Source organism: Protopterus annectens, chromosome 1.part1 (genome assembly GCF_019279795.1).
Source record: "Protopterus annectens isolate FY-2018-M chromosome 1.part1, PAN1.0, whole genome shotgun sequence".
NCBI lineage: Eukaryota > Metazoa > Chordata > Ceratodontiformes > Protopteridae > Protopterus > Protopterus annectens.
Genome location: NC_056726.1, coordinates 957543370 through 957555487, shown reverse-complemented (window position 1 = coordinate 957555487; position 12118 = coordinate 957543370).

Genomic DNA, 12118 nt, shown 5'->3' with positions numbered 1-12118 from the left:
ACATACTTAGTATCAGACAATCCTTGAGTCGCACGAAGAGGTTAGGGGTGATGTTGCAAATAAAAGTCTTCCTACCATGCCAAAAATGTTGTAGATATGGCAAGTGTGAATGATTTGTCTAAGTGAATTAATTGAGTCATGTCATGCTGCAATTTTCCTATCTGATAATTACTATGATTTAAAACAACTTGCCTTTCTAAGCTGCATTTTAAATGTTAGGATATTTATGCATTAATTCATATTGGCAAAAAGACATTTTTTGGCATTTCATTTTAGAACACTGCAGCTATAAGAGGTTTCTGAAAGAGAATTCTGAGAGTTCACATTCAGTAGCCCTGGATGGAATTTTTACTAGTTTCAAAAACAAAACCATTGATTAGACATCTAGGAGTGTTTTTAACAAATGAAGGGATTGACACGAATACTGTGCTTAAATGGGTTCAGGACAGATATGAGATGTTTTTCTACCCTATGTAAGATGATTTAGAAGTTTAAGTGGGATGGGGTTGGCAGCTAAAAATCAAGTTATGGCTCACTGTAAGTGAAAGGACTAGGGGAGTCATAAACTTAAACCATAGCCATGTAAGTGGGTTTACACAGTGTACCATATACATGAACTTGACTAGTGCATGAATCAAATACCTGTACTGGACTAGGAGTAGACCATCCATACATGGATCATGCATAAAACTCTAGAAAACAAGGATATTTCATTGAGTACACAGCCATGCAACAGACTGCCTGCTGTAGAATCACCTCTCACTGCTGTATGCATGCATGTAAGTGTAATTTTGTGTTTAGCTGTTTCATTTCCTTAAATGTAGACTAATCCCAGGTAAGTTTGTCATTGATAATATTACCTTCTCTCTCTCGGAAACTACAGTAGCTGAAACAGTTATGATAAGTTAACTTCATGAGGATGTTACAAAAACAGAAGTGGGTATCCAATAATGATGTGACATTCATCATCATCAAATGTACTACAGACACTACCAACATACAGTAAATGACTGCTCAGGTAATCTGATCTACCAGGTTCTGACTGTACTTCTGCAAATGATATCTTAACATTAAACACTTCACTATGCTTTTTTTTATAATGCACAGTGTCTGTGATCAGCTAGTGTTTTGGCACAGAGGTATAGAGGTGTGTATTTCATCTGCCACTGTCATGGAAATTGGTAATCCATGACAGTTTCATCTGCCTTAGCCATGACAACAGAGAAAGATTCTCATTTATGTGCTGTGTAAATAAAGAGACCTGGCTGTCTGTTCATATTGATGGGGACTGTGTTGCATCAATATTTGTTGGTGAACAACAGGACTGGTAGTTGTAATGTGTTGCAGTGATTGGTATGGCTTCCACTATAAGCATCACTTATGGTTATTTAAAACTGCATGTTCTGCCCACATTCTGCTGAACACAACCTCAGTTTTCAAAGGACATCAGGGGCATAAATTTTATTTTTGTTGCAGTTAGTTCATAGCTGTAGTCCAGGTGGCATAATGGTTAAGGTCTTTGTCTACCATAGACAGGGCGCAAGGTTAGAGTTTGACCTCTGGCCAGTAACTATATGGAGTCTGCATGTTCTCCCTTGGTCTCTGTAAAATTCCTCCTATCTCCCAAAAACATGCGGAGTGTTTCTACCTCAAACTCACCCAAGAATGGAGCTGTGGGGAGCAGCACAGACTGCAGCTGCTGACCTATAGAGGGAAGAGTTGAATAGACCTTCTGCTTAAAAATTGTCTCAAAGTGAGTCAGTTGTGTTGACTAGTGTTGCCAAAATGGACATGGGTATTTGCCAGTGATAAGTGGATTGAGGACCCGACCTACACCAGGGACCCATGCCTGATGGTGAAGAGGGGTCAGTGTAGGTTCACTAACAAGACACAACTTGGAAATGGATGACATGATGAGAAGGAGGAGGCTGGCCATCTTATGTATCCAGGAGACGAGATGGGGCAGTGCAGCAAACACACTTGGCCTGGGGGCCAGACTCTACTACTCAGGGGGAAGGATAAACTAGAAACTGTGTGAGAATTCTGGTGAGGACACTATTTTCAGAAGACAGTGAGAGAAGTTATCAGAATTGTTGTAGAGAGGAAGAGAGTGTATTCAGACAGCAGTTGCATGACCTACTAGATAAAATCAAAGTCAAAGTAAACTTTATTGTCACTTTGATTCACACAAGTGCGAACCGAGCGAAATTACGTTTCTTTGGACTCTATGATCATACATTACATAGACTGCATTTAACATGATGATACACAAAATTCTATAGACACATATGACAAACACAACAATAATAAATACTTGCATTATTGCACTGATTTAACAGATTGTCATTCATTACTAGGTTATTAGCTTATTTTCACTGGAAAAAGTTTCATGTAAATGATTGATTTAAGGCCTACATTCCTATTACAGAATAAGACAGCTCAGTTTGATTACTGCTGACTTTGCTGTATGGGTGCGGGTAAGACCTTGTTATGTATTGCACTAGAGATTTTTCAGTATTGTTGGATTAGTGCCTTAATGTCCAGTGTGAAGGGTACTGTTCCTAGAGTTCAGTAGCCTGATGGCTGGTGGAAAGAAGCAGTTTCTGAATCTCGTGGTTTTGCAGTGTATGCATTAAAAGTGCTTTGCTGATGTTAAATGTGAGAACAGCTTGTAAGCAGGATGATTGCTATCTCTGGTTATTTTCCTTGCCCTGCTGAGACATCTGGACATGTGCTGGTCTTGTATGGATGGGAGGGAGTTCCTGATAATCCTCTCAGCCACTTTCACTACCATCTGGAGGGACTAGTGCTCATAAGCTAAGCAGCTTCCATACCATACTGTAAAGCTGTTTGTCAGTATACTTTCAGTGGTGCCCCTTTAGAAGGTTGTGAGAACCATTGATGGTAGGTTTGCTGTACTCAACCTTCACAAGAAATGAAGCTGTTGATGCGCCTTCTTAATGATGGCATTTGTGTCGGCTTACCACATCAAGTCTTCTGCAATATGCACCCCCAGAAATTTTTTTTTTTTTACTTTGTCAACTGTTTCTTCATTGATTACGAGTGGTAATCAATGATAAACGATGATAAATGAGTGATAAAGCAGGACAACGTGAAATGGTGTTGATAATGAGTGACCTGAATGGACATATCTGGATTGACAAAACAAGATATGAGGACTACCTTGTTGAGGAATAAAGGCGAGACCCTTCTAGACTTCTGTTTGCCAAATGGCTTGATGGTGGCTAACATATGGCTCTGCAAGAGAAGCAGTCATAACATCACATACAGGAGTGGTCAACTTGTAACTCAGGTAGACTTCCTCCTAGTAAGGAAAGGGCACTGGATTATAATCAGCAATTATAAAAAGTCATCCCCAGTGAAACAATCGGCCCACAACATAAACAACTGGTTGCCACAAGCAATGATCAGAGAAGGCTATAAGGTCAACAGAAACCAGGATGAAGACCATGAAGTTGACTGAAGAGAAAGCACAAGAGTTCAAGGAATTACTCAGGACTTAAGCACCTCAAGAAGAGGAGGAAATAGATGGAGTTGAAGAAGAATAGCAATGTCTCAAAACAGCATGTGTGAGGACTACAGAGCAGATATGCGGCTTAGCCAGTTATAGAAATTAGGTAGATAAGCAAGGCTAGTGGTGGAATACAAAAGTCCAGGAAGTCATCAGAAAGACAGACTAGGAATACTGGTTGGCAAACAAAGAGACTAAGAGAGCATTTGCATTAGTGAAGAACAAGGCACCAGAGGCACTCTACCAGCTTCTGGAATGTGACTTGTTAGGTGGTAAAAAGAAATTCTATCAGGTTGCAAGCCAAAGACAGAAACATGAAGAAGATAGTTGGACAAACTTTGTAAGGGATGCTACAAACAACATGCTCACCACCCCACAGTAAATAAAAGGCAGGTAGAACGAATACTTTTAGCAGCTTCTGAATGAAGAAAACTCCATACAAGATGTTCTGCACCAGACAGAGACTATAATGAAAGAACAGCAGGAGCCCACCCTGGAATTAAGAACAGAACTAAGGAAAATGAAGTTAGGGAAAGCAGCAGGCTCAGATGACGTCACAGCAGATATGATGAAGATGGTGAGATGGGAGAAATGGCACCTAGGGGTACTCATAGTGGCATGGAGTGAAAGATGTATCCCAGATGACTGGAGAGTAAGAATACTAGTGTCAGTGTTCAAGTACAAAGGGGGCATTCACAACTGTGGGCAGTATAGAGGTATCAAACTCCTGTCACACGTCATGAAAGTTGTGGAGGGGGTGACTGATAAATGAATACGCAGAGCAGAAGTAAGTAAGATGGAAAATGAGCAGTTCAGATCAGGATGCAGCCCAACTGACCCAGTGTTTGCAGAGAGATGGTGTTTGGTCTCACAGAGGGATTCTTAGTGGGAGTGGGTGTGCACCAGAGTTCAGCTCTGAGTCCACTGTCGTACACACTGGTGATGGAGTATATTAGCAAACAGGTTGGAGGGGACATATCAACAAAGTTGCTCTATGCAGACAATGTGCCGTTACAGGCAGACTCTGAGGAAGAACTTCAATAAAGGATAGGGGGATTGAATGCAAACATGAAGGCACATGGGATGAAACTGAGTACAGATAATCCAGTTGTAATAGTAGCAAATGGGGAAAATCAGAAAACGCTGAAAATTGGGATAAAAGGGAAAATGGAGCAGGTAATGAGCTTCAAGCATTTGGGAGGGGTGGTTGAGGAGAAGGAAAGTCTGAATGAGGAGGTCAAATCTAGAATCAGAGGGACTGCAGCCAACTGGCATAGAATGTCAGGTGTAGTGTATGACAGAAGAATGCCAAAGAAGCTTAAAAGTATGGTGTACAAAACATTGGTGGACCAGTACTACTGTATGGTAAGGAAACCTGGGCAGTAAAGGCAGTGCAGCTGAGGAAGCTGGAGGTGATGGAGATAAAGTGCATGAAACAGGTGGTAGGATAAACACTGTGGGACAGATAAAGAAATTACATCAGAACAGAAGCCCAAGTAGCTCCAATTGCACAGAAAGTCAAAGCAAACAGAATAATTTGGTTGGGGCACGTGCAGGAAAGCAGAAGACAATCTGATTAAGAAGATTTGGGACAGACAGGAAGAAGGCAACAGGAAACAATGTTTAGCAAAGAGGTGGATGGATTGTGAGAGAGAAGACCTACAACAGTCAGGCATGACTGTTGAAGAAGGTAGGAGAGTGGCATTGAATTGAGAGAGATGACAGTTGGCACGACACCATAATGGGAAAAAGGGTTGATTATGATGACGAGTCCGTAACTGTTTTCCTCTAACTTTCAGCCTGTGATGAACAATGTACTGCATGATCCACAGAATTGTGGATGATAGGTGTGACTTCATTTACATAAGTATGCCATACCTGGACACACCATTAGGGAATTTTTGTGAAGTATACTGTGCTTCTATTGTCATCTCACAGCAAGAGTTCTTCTGGTTCAGTTCTCATCTGGGGTGCCTTTTGTGTGGACTCTGTATGTCATCCCTGTGTTCATGTAGGTTTGCTGTGGGTGTACCAGTTTCCTTCCACCTTTCAAAGACCTGCAGCAGGTGGCGTGGACATTCTAAACTGGTTATAGATGTAAGTGTGTGAGTATTTGTGCGGTATGGAAGAACAGCTGTGGCAGGGCTAGCCATCTGGCAGTGTGAACATTGACTCTAGGTGATGGTGACTGTTGATGTGACACACAGACCCCACATGCAAAAATGGGAAAAGGGGTATTATGGACTGATGGATGGATGGAGAGGAGGAGTATACGGAGCTTACTGTGAAACTCCTAAAAGAAGAAAGACCAATGCTTATCATTGTCACCCAGTGAGGGTTGAAAAGGATGAAGTTTCATGGTCTTGTAAACTGTCAAGCTGTATTTTTTATGATACCAACAAGTAATAATGTAGCAACTTAATAATTTGTTTATACCTTTAAAAGTTTACAAGTTGCCATTGTGTGATAGTGCTTGCTTAGTGTAAGCTTGTAATCTGTAAAATTGTTTAGTACCCCTTATAATTTGGTATCTAGAGCAGTCTCCACCTCTGCCCTGTTGTTCCTGTGGCTTTGCCTTAACGAATTAGAAACACTACTACAGCTGTACCTACACCTACCCCCCCCCCCCCACACACACACACAGTGCACCCCTTCCAAGGAAAGCTTTTATTGCTGTAATCCTAGAACTGTAAGTGCTTTAAGCCTAAGGCTACCCCTACTTTAGTCAGCGTTTGTTGACTCCATAGATAAGTGCACAGGTTATGCACTCAGTAGACTGGACAAAGATAGAGTTGACAGTAAGCTGTCTCTCTGGTGCCAGGATTTGCAATGTCCTTTGGTCCTGTAGAACTTTCCTCTGCCCTAAATACAAATACAAACTTATGGTTGACTGTGTGAGTGTGAATAATCTTAGGTTCTCTGCTCTAAAGGAGATGCAGAGAACTTCATCTGCTTGAGTCCCAGCTGCTTGCAGACTAAGTCTTGCAGCCAGGAATCCGTCAGTCTCCATGAGCTTGAACTTCACTACATACTTGGGCAATGTTTGGCAACCATGGGAAGAGAACAGAGCTGCCAGCTTCTGCTTGAACACACAGCTGACTTTGAGTAAGGTAAGTGCAACAACCATCTTGAAAGAGTGGGAGGGGAAGAGAGTTTAGCTGTTAGATTTAGAAGTGACCAAGACCTGTTCGCTTTAGGGTTAAGGTGTGGGGTTTGGGATGAGGTTTAGGGAAAGAGAGGGGAATTTAAGTTTATGACGCAGGAGGGGAATTTAGGTTTAGGGAAGAGGAGAGGCATTTAGGTTTAGGAAGTGACTGGGAGATGTTGGGTTAGGGAGCAAGAGGGGAATTTAGATTTGGGAGTGATCACAGAATTTGGCAGCAATCAGTAAATTCAGGTTTAGGGAGTATTTGGGAAAATTAGATTTAGGGAGTGAGATGGGAATTATATTTCCTGTTCACCATAAGGAGAAAGTCATGGTCAGTAGTCAGTCGGTGGCCAGGATCTGCAAAATCACCCATGCATTCAAGTCATTAGACCACAAGTATCAGCATGATTCAGTCTTTGTCCATATGGATATAAATGACCTGAGACATACCTCCCTGAACTAAATGAAGAATGGCATTATGGAGCTCTATGACTGTGTATCACAGACTGGTATGTGCCAAATATTGAGCAGCATTCTAACTTCATCAATGATGATGCCACAATATGAACAAAAGATGATTGATAGCAATAATTGGCTTAGTTTCTGTATTTCAGTATTTGTCATTAAGGGAGTATATGGTCAGCAGACCACATTGCTTTGTCAAGGATGGTCTGCACCCTTTGATCTAGGATTTTGAATCTTGTCTAAAACATTGTCCTCCCCCATAGGGCCTTTTTTAGGCATTCCCAGACATTCTAACATGGCAAATAAAACCCAAGGGAAACTGAAGGTGTTACTGCTCAGTGCCAGGAGCCTAAACAAGAAACTCTACTCCCTCCAGGCTCTCCTCACACAGGAGACTGTGGATATCTGTACAGTTACTGAGACCTGCAGTAGTTTAATGCCATAGAAAGCACCCCAGAAATGTAGAACTACAATGTCTTCCACACATTTAAGGCTAGCCACTGCACAGGCACAGACCAGGCAGGGACCAAAGGTGGAGGTGTATCAATCCATATCAAAAACAAATTTAAGACTAGTCAAACAAAAGACAGTGTTCAGCCTCTCCATGTCTGTTTCCCTAGGGAAAGCCCCATATCATATCCTTGCAAGCTATAGGTGACCCTCTCGTACTGAAGGAAACCCATAACGTGTAATTGGACTTATTGGAGGCTCTCACCTTTTGTCCAATACCATATTCATCAACAATCCCAGTTTAAACTGGGATAGTTACATGACCCCCAACTTATGGGTCTAGAGACTTCTGGACTTTGTAAACACAAGCACCCTGGACCAGAAATCAACTGGGGTGAAAACATACTCAACCTGGTACTCACAAACATGGAAGAATGCCGAACCCCCCCCCCCCGGCCACCAGTGTAGTGTCCACTCTGGTAAGGTCAGGCCTCAAAGCTGTCTCCTTCCCAATAAAAATCAGTTCTGAGACCCCAGCTAACCTCGTAACATTTAGGAACTGTTCTAAGGCAAACTTCTATCTACTAAGTGATAACCTGTCAAAATTTTAAGCCCCTCCAAACCCTGCAAACACAGCTGCCTATGTGGAATTGTTCACCAAAACCCTGTACAATCATATCAATAAATTTAGAGAGAGAGCTGTGCCCACCAAAAATAGTCTGTGAAAATCCCAGAATTAACTAAAAAAAGAAAATTATCCTGATGGAATCCAAACATAAATAGGTGGTACAACAAAAATATTAAATTCATAGCTAAGATTAGAAAGTGATATACCCAGTAGGATAAAAACACCCTGTCATCAATCTAAACAAACAACTAAGAAGGCAAATTAAGTCTACTAAAGCCAAATGTAAGGTAAACAGTCTGTTTCCCAGCCAAAATTCAACCACGAGGTTTTTTTTAGCTGTATGTCAGAGGTAGCACAGAGCAGTGTGCAGAACTGATTGCAAATGAAGTCATCTACATGGAGCCAGAAAATATAACAAATCTACTGGCGAACAAATTCAACTCCAGTTTTACCCCTTCTCCCCCCCCCCCGGCTGCCCCCTAGGAAATACAAATCTAACCCCCCCCCCCCCGCAACTAAACTAGGGAGCAGGTCCTAGATGCACTCACAAAGTTACTAAGGGTGCAAATGTCCTGGATCTGGTACTCAAAAATATGAGGAAATGTGGCACCTCCAGTGCAATGTCCCCACTGGTTAGATCAGGTCCCAAAGCAGTCACCCATGAAATAAATATAAATCCCGAACTGCCAGCAAACCCCACAACCTTTAAGAACATTTCTAAAGCTAACCATGGCATAACTAAATTCCAAGTCTCCCAGACTTGGAGGACACTGTGGCTTATGCAGAAGTGTTTATAGAAACCCTGTATAACCTTGTAAGTAAATGCAGAGAAACAGCAGTACCAAACTGAAATAAATTTAGGACAAACTCCAAAAACAAGTCCCCTTGGTGGAGCCCCAGTATAAATAGGTTGTACAATAAAAGAAAGAGGATCCTGTCCTAAAATACAAAGTGCCATGCCAAACAGACAAAAGGCTCCCTCATCAGTCTCAAAAAAAACGCAAGGGACTAATCAAGTCCATCATTGCCACCTTTGAGGCAGAAATAGCTTCCTAATCTAAGGATAACCATAAGGCATTTTTTTATTTATGTACTCAACCTTAAGGGGAACACCCAACAATGTGCTGAACTAATAGCGAATGGAATTTCCTATGCCGAATGGAGTATACAGCAAATTTGCTGGCAGATAAATTTAGCTCCAGTTTCACCCCAGTACCCTCCACCAAGGAAATAACTTCTATTATTTCTCCCACAACTATCACTAAAGAACAGTTCCTTACTACACCCCCAAAGCTAAAAACATTGCAACAGTGGGTCCTGATAATATCCCAGGATGCTTTCTAAATAGCTTGGAACACGACCTGCCAGGCCCTCTAGAATCTCTGTTCAACCACAGCCTACAGACAGGCTTCCTCTGTTGAGAATAGAGGACCTCAGCTGTCATCCCTCAACACAAATGGGGACTATCAACAGAACTAGGAACTACATAACCATAAGTCTGACTAGTCTTGTATGCAAGGCCATGGAAATAATTTTTGTGGACCTACTTAAAGACATAGGAAATCCTGAAACACTGAGGGCAGGATTCACAAAGCCTCCATGTAAGAGATACAAGGCTTACACGGAGGCTGCAGTTAAACGGTGTGACGTCAGCATGTCATGCATATGCACGAGGGCATGCTGAATCACACCTAAGGCTAACACGGTCCGTGGAAGACAGTAGGGGGCGTGTCCATAGGCCAAGCCCTGCAAGTGGACATGCCTCCAGAAGAGTAAAAGTGCCCAAAGTAAACCCCCACAACAGAGTACATGGAAATGTGAATAAACACAACACATGCCCCCACAGACTATGAACATAATATTATATAAATGAACATGTTATATTTTTTTTTAACTGTAAAGATGTTTGCCCGTGAGTGCACTCGTTTGCGTGGGTGTGCCCGTAGCTCAGCCACAGTTAGCAGTAAGTGGAAAAGCATATAAGAACTAACTATACAAAGTAAGCCGAAAAGCAATAGCGTAGCGGTAGAGACGTCGGCTGAAGAGCAGGCAATCATGGTTCGAGCCCCCACAACATCAATTTTTATTTTTAGTGAAATAAGCACGAAACAAGTCCCTGACATATATGTACACATATAAAATTATATTTTATGTAAAATGTAATGAAATAGGCCATTTATTTTGAAGAAATGTGAGATAACAAAATAATAAAAAATGCCAGATGTGCCCATAGCTGAGCTATAGTTTAACAAGTTGAGTGCATCTGCCTGTAGGTGAGCAGTGGTTTAACAGGTGCAAAATGAGTGCCCGTAGGTTAGCAATGGTTCAACAGGTGCAAAATGAGTGCCCGTAGGTGAGTCGTGTTTTAACACGCTGAAACTGTGTGCCCCTAGCTGAGCTGAGCGTAATATGCATGCTGACAGCCAAATGAAGCGTAAACCAGTGTAACCCGTTTGCGCGGAGCTGCGCGCCAACAAGCTAACCGACGGGCAACGTTGAGCAAGCTGTAACAAAACTGCCTTTACACAGACACACCCCCTAGCCTGTCTAGACAGTAATAAAATATAAAAAGCAGTGGCCAGGTTCAAACCCAGGATACCATGCACCATAGTCAAGGTACTGAACCACTAAGCCATGACATCTGTACTTAGAAATGCAGTAATAGCAAATATATAGGAATGAATAGAAAGAGGAGCATGACAAAGCAGGTTTTGTGAAGCTGATACAATTCCAAAATGGCCAATCACAGATAAGTGAGGGAAAAATGGCATATATAAGCCCCATAGGCGGGAATACACAGCATAACCGATTGTAGAACTAACTTGCAGCCAGAATGTCAGGAGTAGGTGAGGGTAGTTGCTTCCGAGCACAGAGGTGGGGCATTGAGGAGTCCAGATATATGGTCTGGCTCCTTGTCCATAGTCATGAGGCCCAACTCATGCAGGGCCAGATCCTGTGCGGAGCATATAGGGCTGAGGCATGGGACCGGTTGGCTCATGATCTCACCAGTGCCACAGGGATTCCAAGGACTGGTGAGCAGGTCCATCACCACCATGCGGACCTGAAGAGACGTAAGCAGGACCTACTGAACCTTTAGATCCAGGAGGCCCGGCAAATGTCCAACGCCCCACTACTGAGTAAGTTACATTTAATTATGTATGTAAGAAATTAACCTAGCTGATATTATGGAGATGTGTATTCCAATATTACTTTATTTATATTACAGCTGCAGGTGTCCGTTCTGCGAACCGCAGAGCCTATGGCGAAAGGCTGGTGCGGTTGAGCCACCAGGCAGGTCAGTAATCCTCTCCCTGTAACTGTAAATAAATATAAAAGTATGACAGTTAGCAAAAGAGTGCAGTGTAGTCACTAAGTAATAAAATGTGCAAGTAACAGTGTAAGAGTGTTTGCAAGTATTGCTTGATTACAAAAGTGTGTTGCAGTCTGTAATCCAAACAGAAAAATGTAAATGTCTGAAATAAAGTCTGAAATAAAGATGCCCCACCTGTAATATGATAGTACACAACCTGCAGCAGGCAGAAAAGCACAGCTGCAGAAGATGAGCAAATCACATGTGTGAAATATATCCTGAATACTGAAACATGACAGAAGTGAGACTGTTGGAAAGGATTGTAATAACTACAGGTAAAACATGTCAATAAAGCTTAGAAGTAAGTACCATCCTGAACTGAAAAATTAAAACAAGTGAGAGAGTGTGAGAAAGAGTTATGAATCCACCAATAAAGTAGTAATAACCCCTGAATAAAGTATACTGCAGTCAGTACAGAATGAAATGAATGTGACAAGCAGAACCAAACTGCGAAATGTGTTCAAAATGTTGCTGCAGCTGGAATGTGTATCCCAAAATCTGGATATGTTTTTCTCAGTCTGCAAT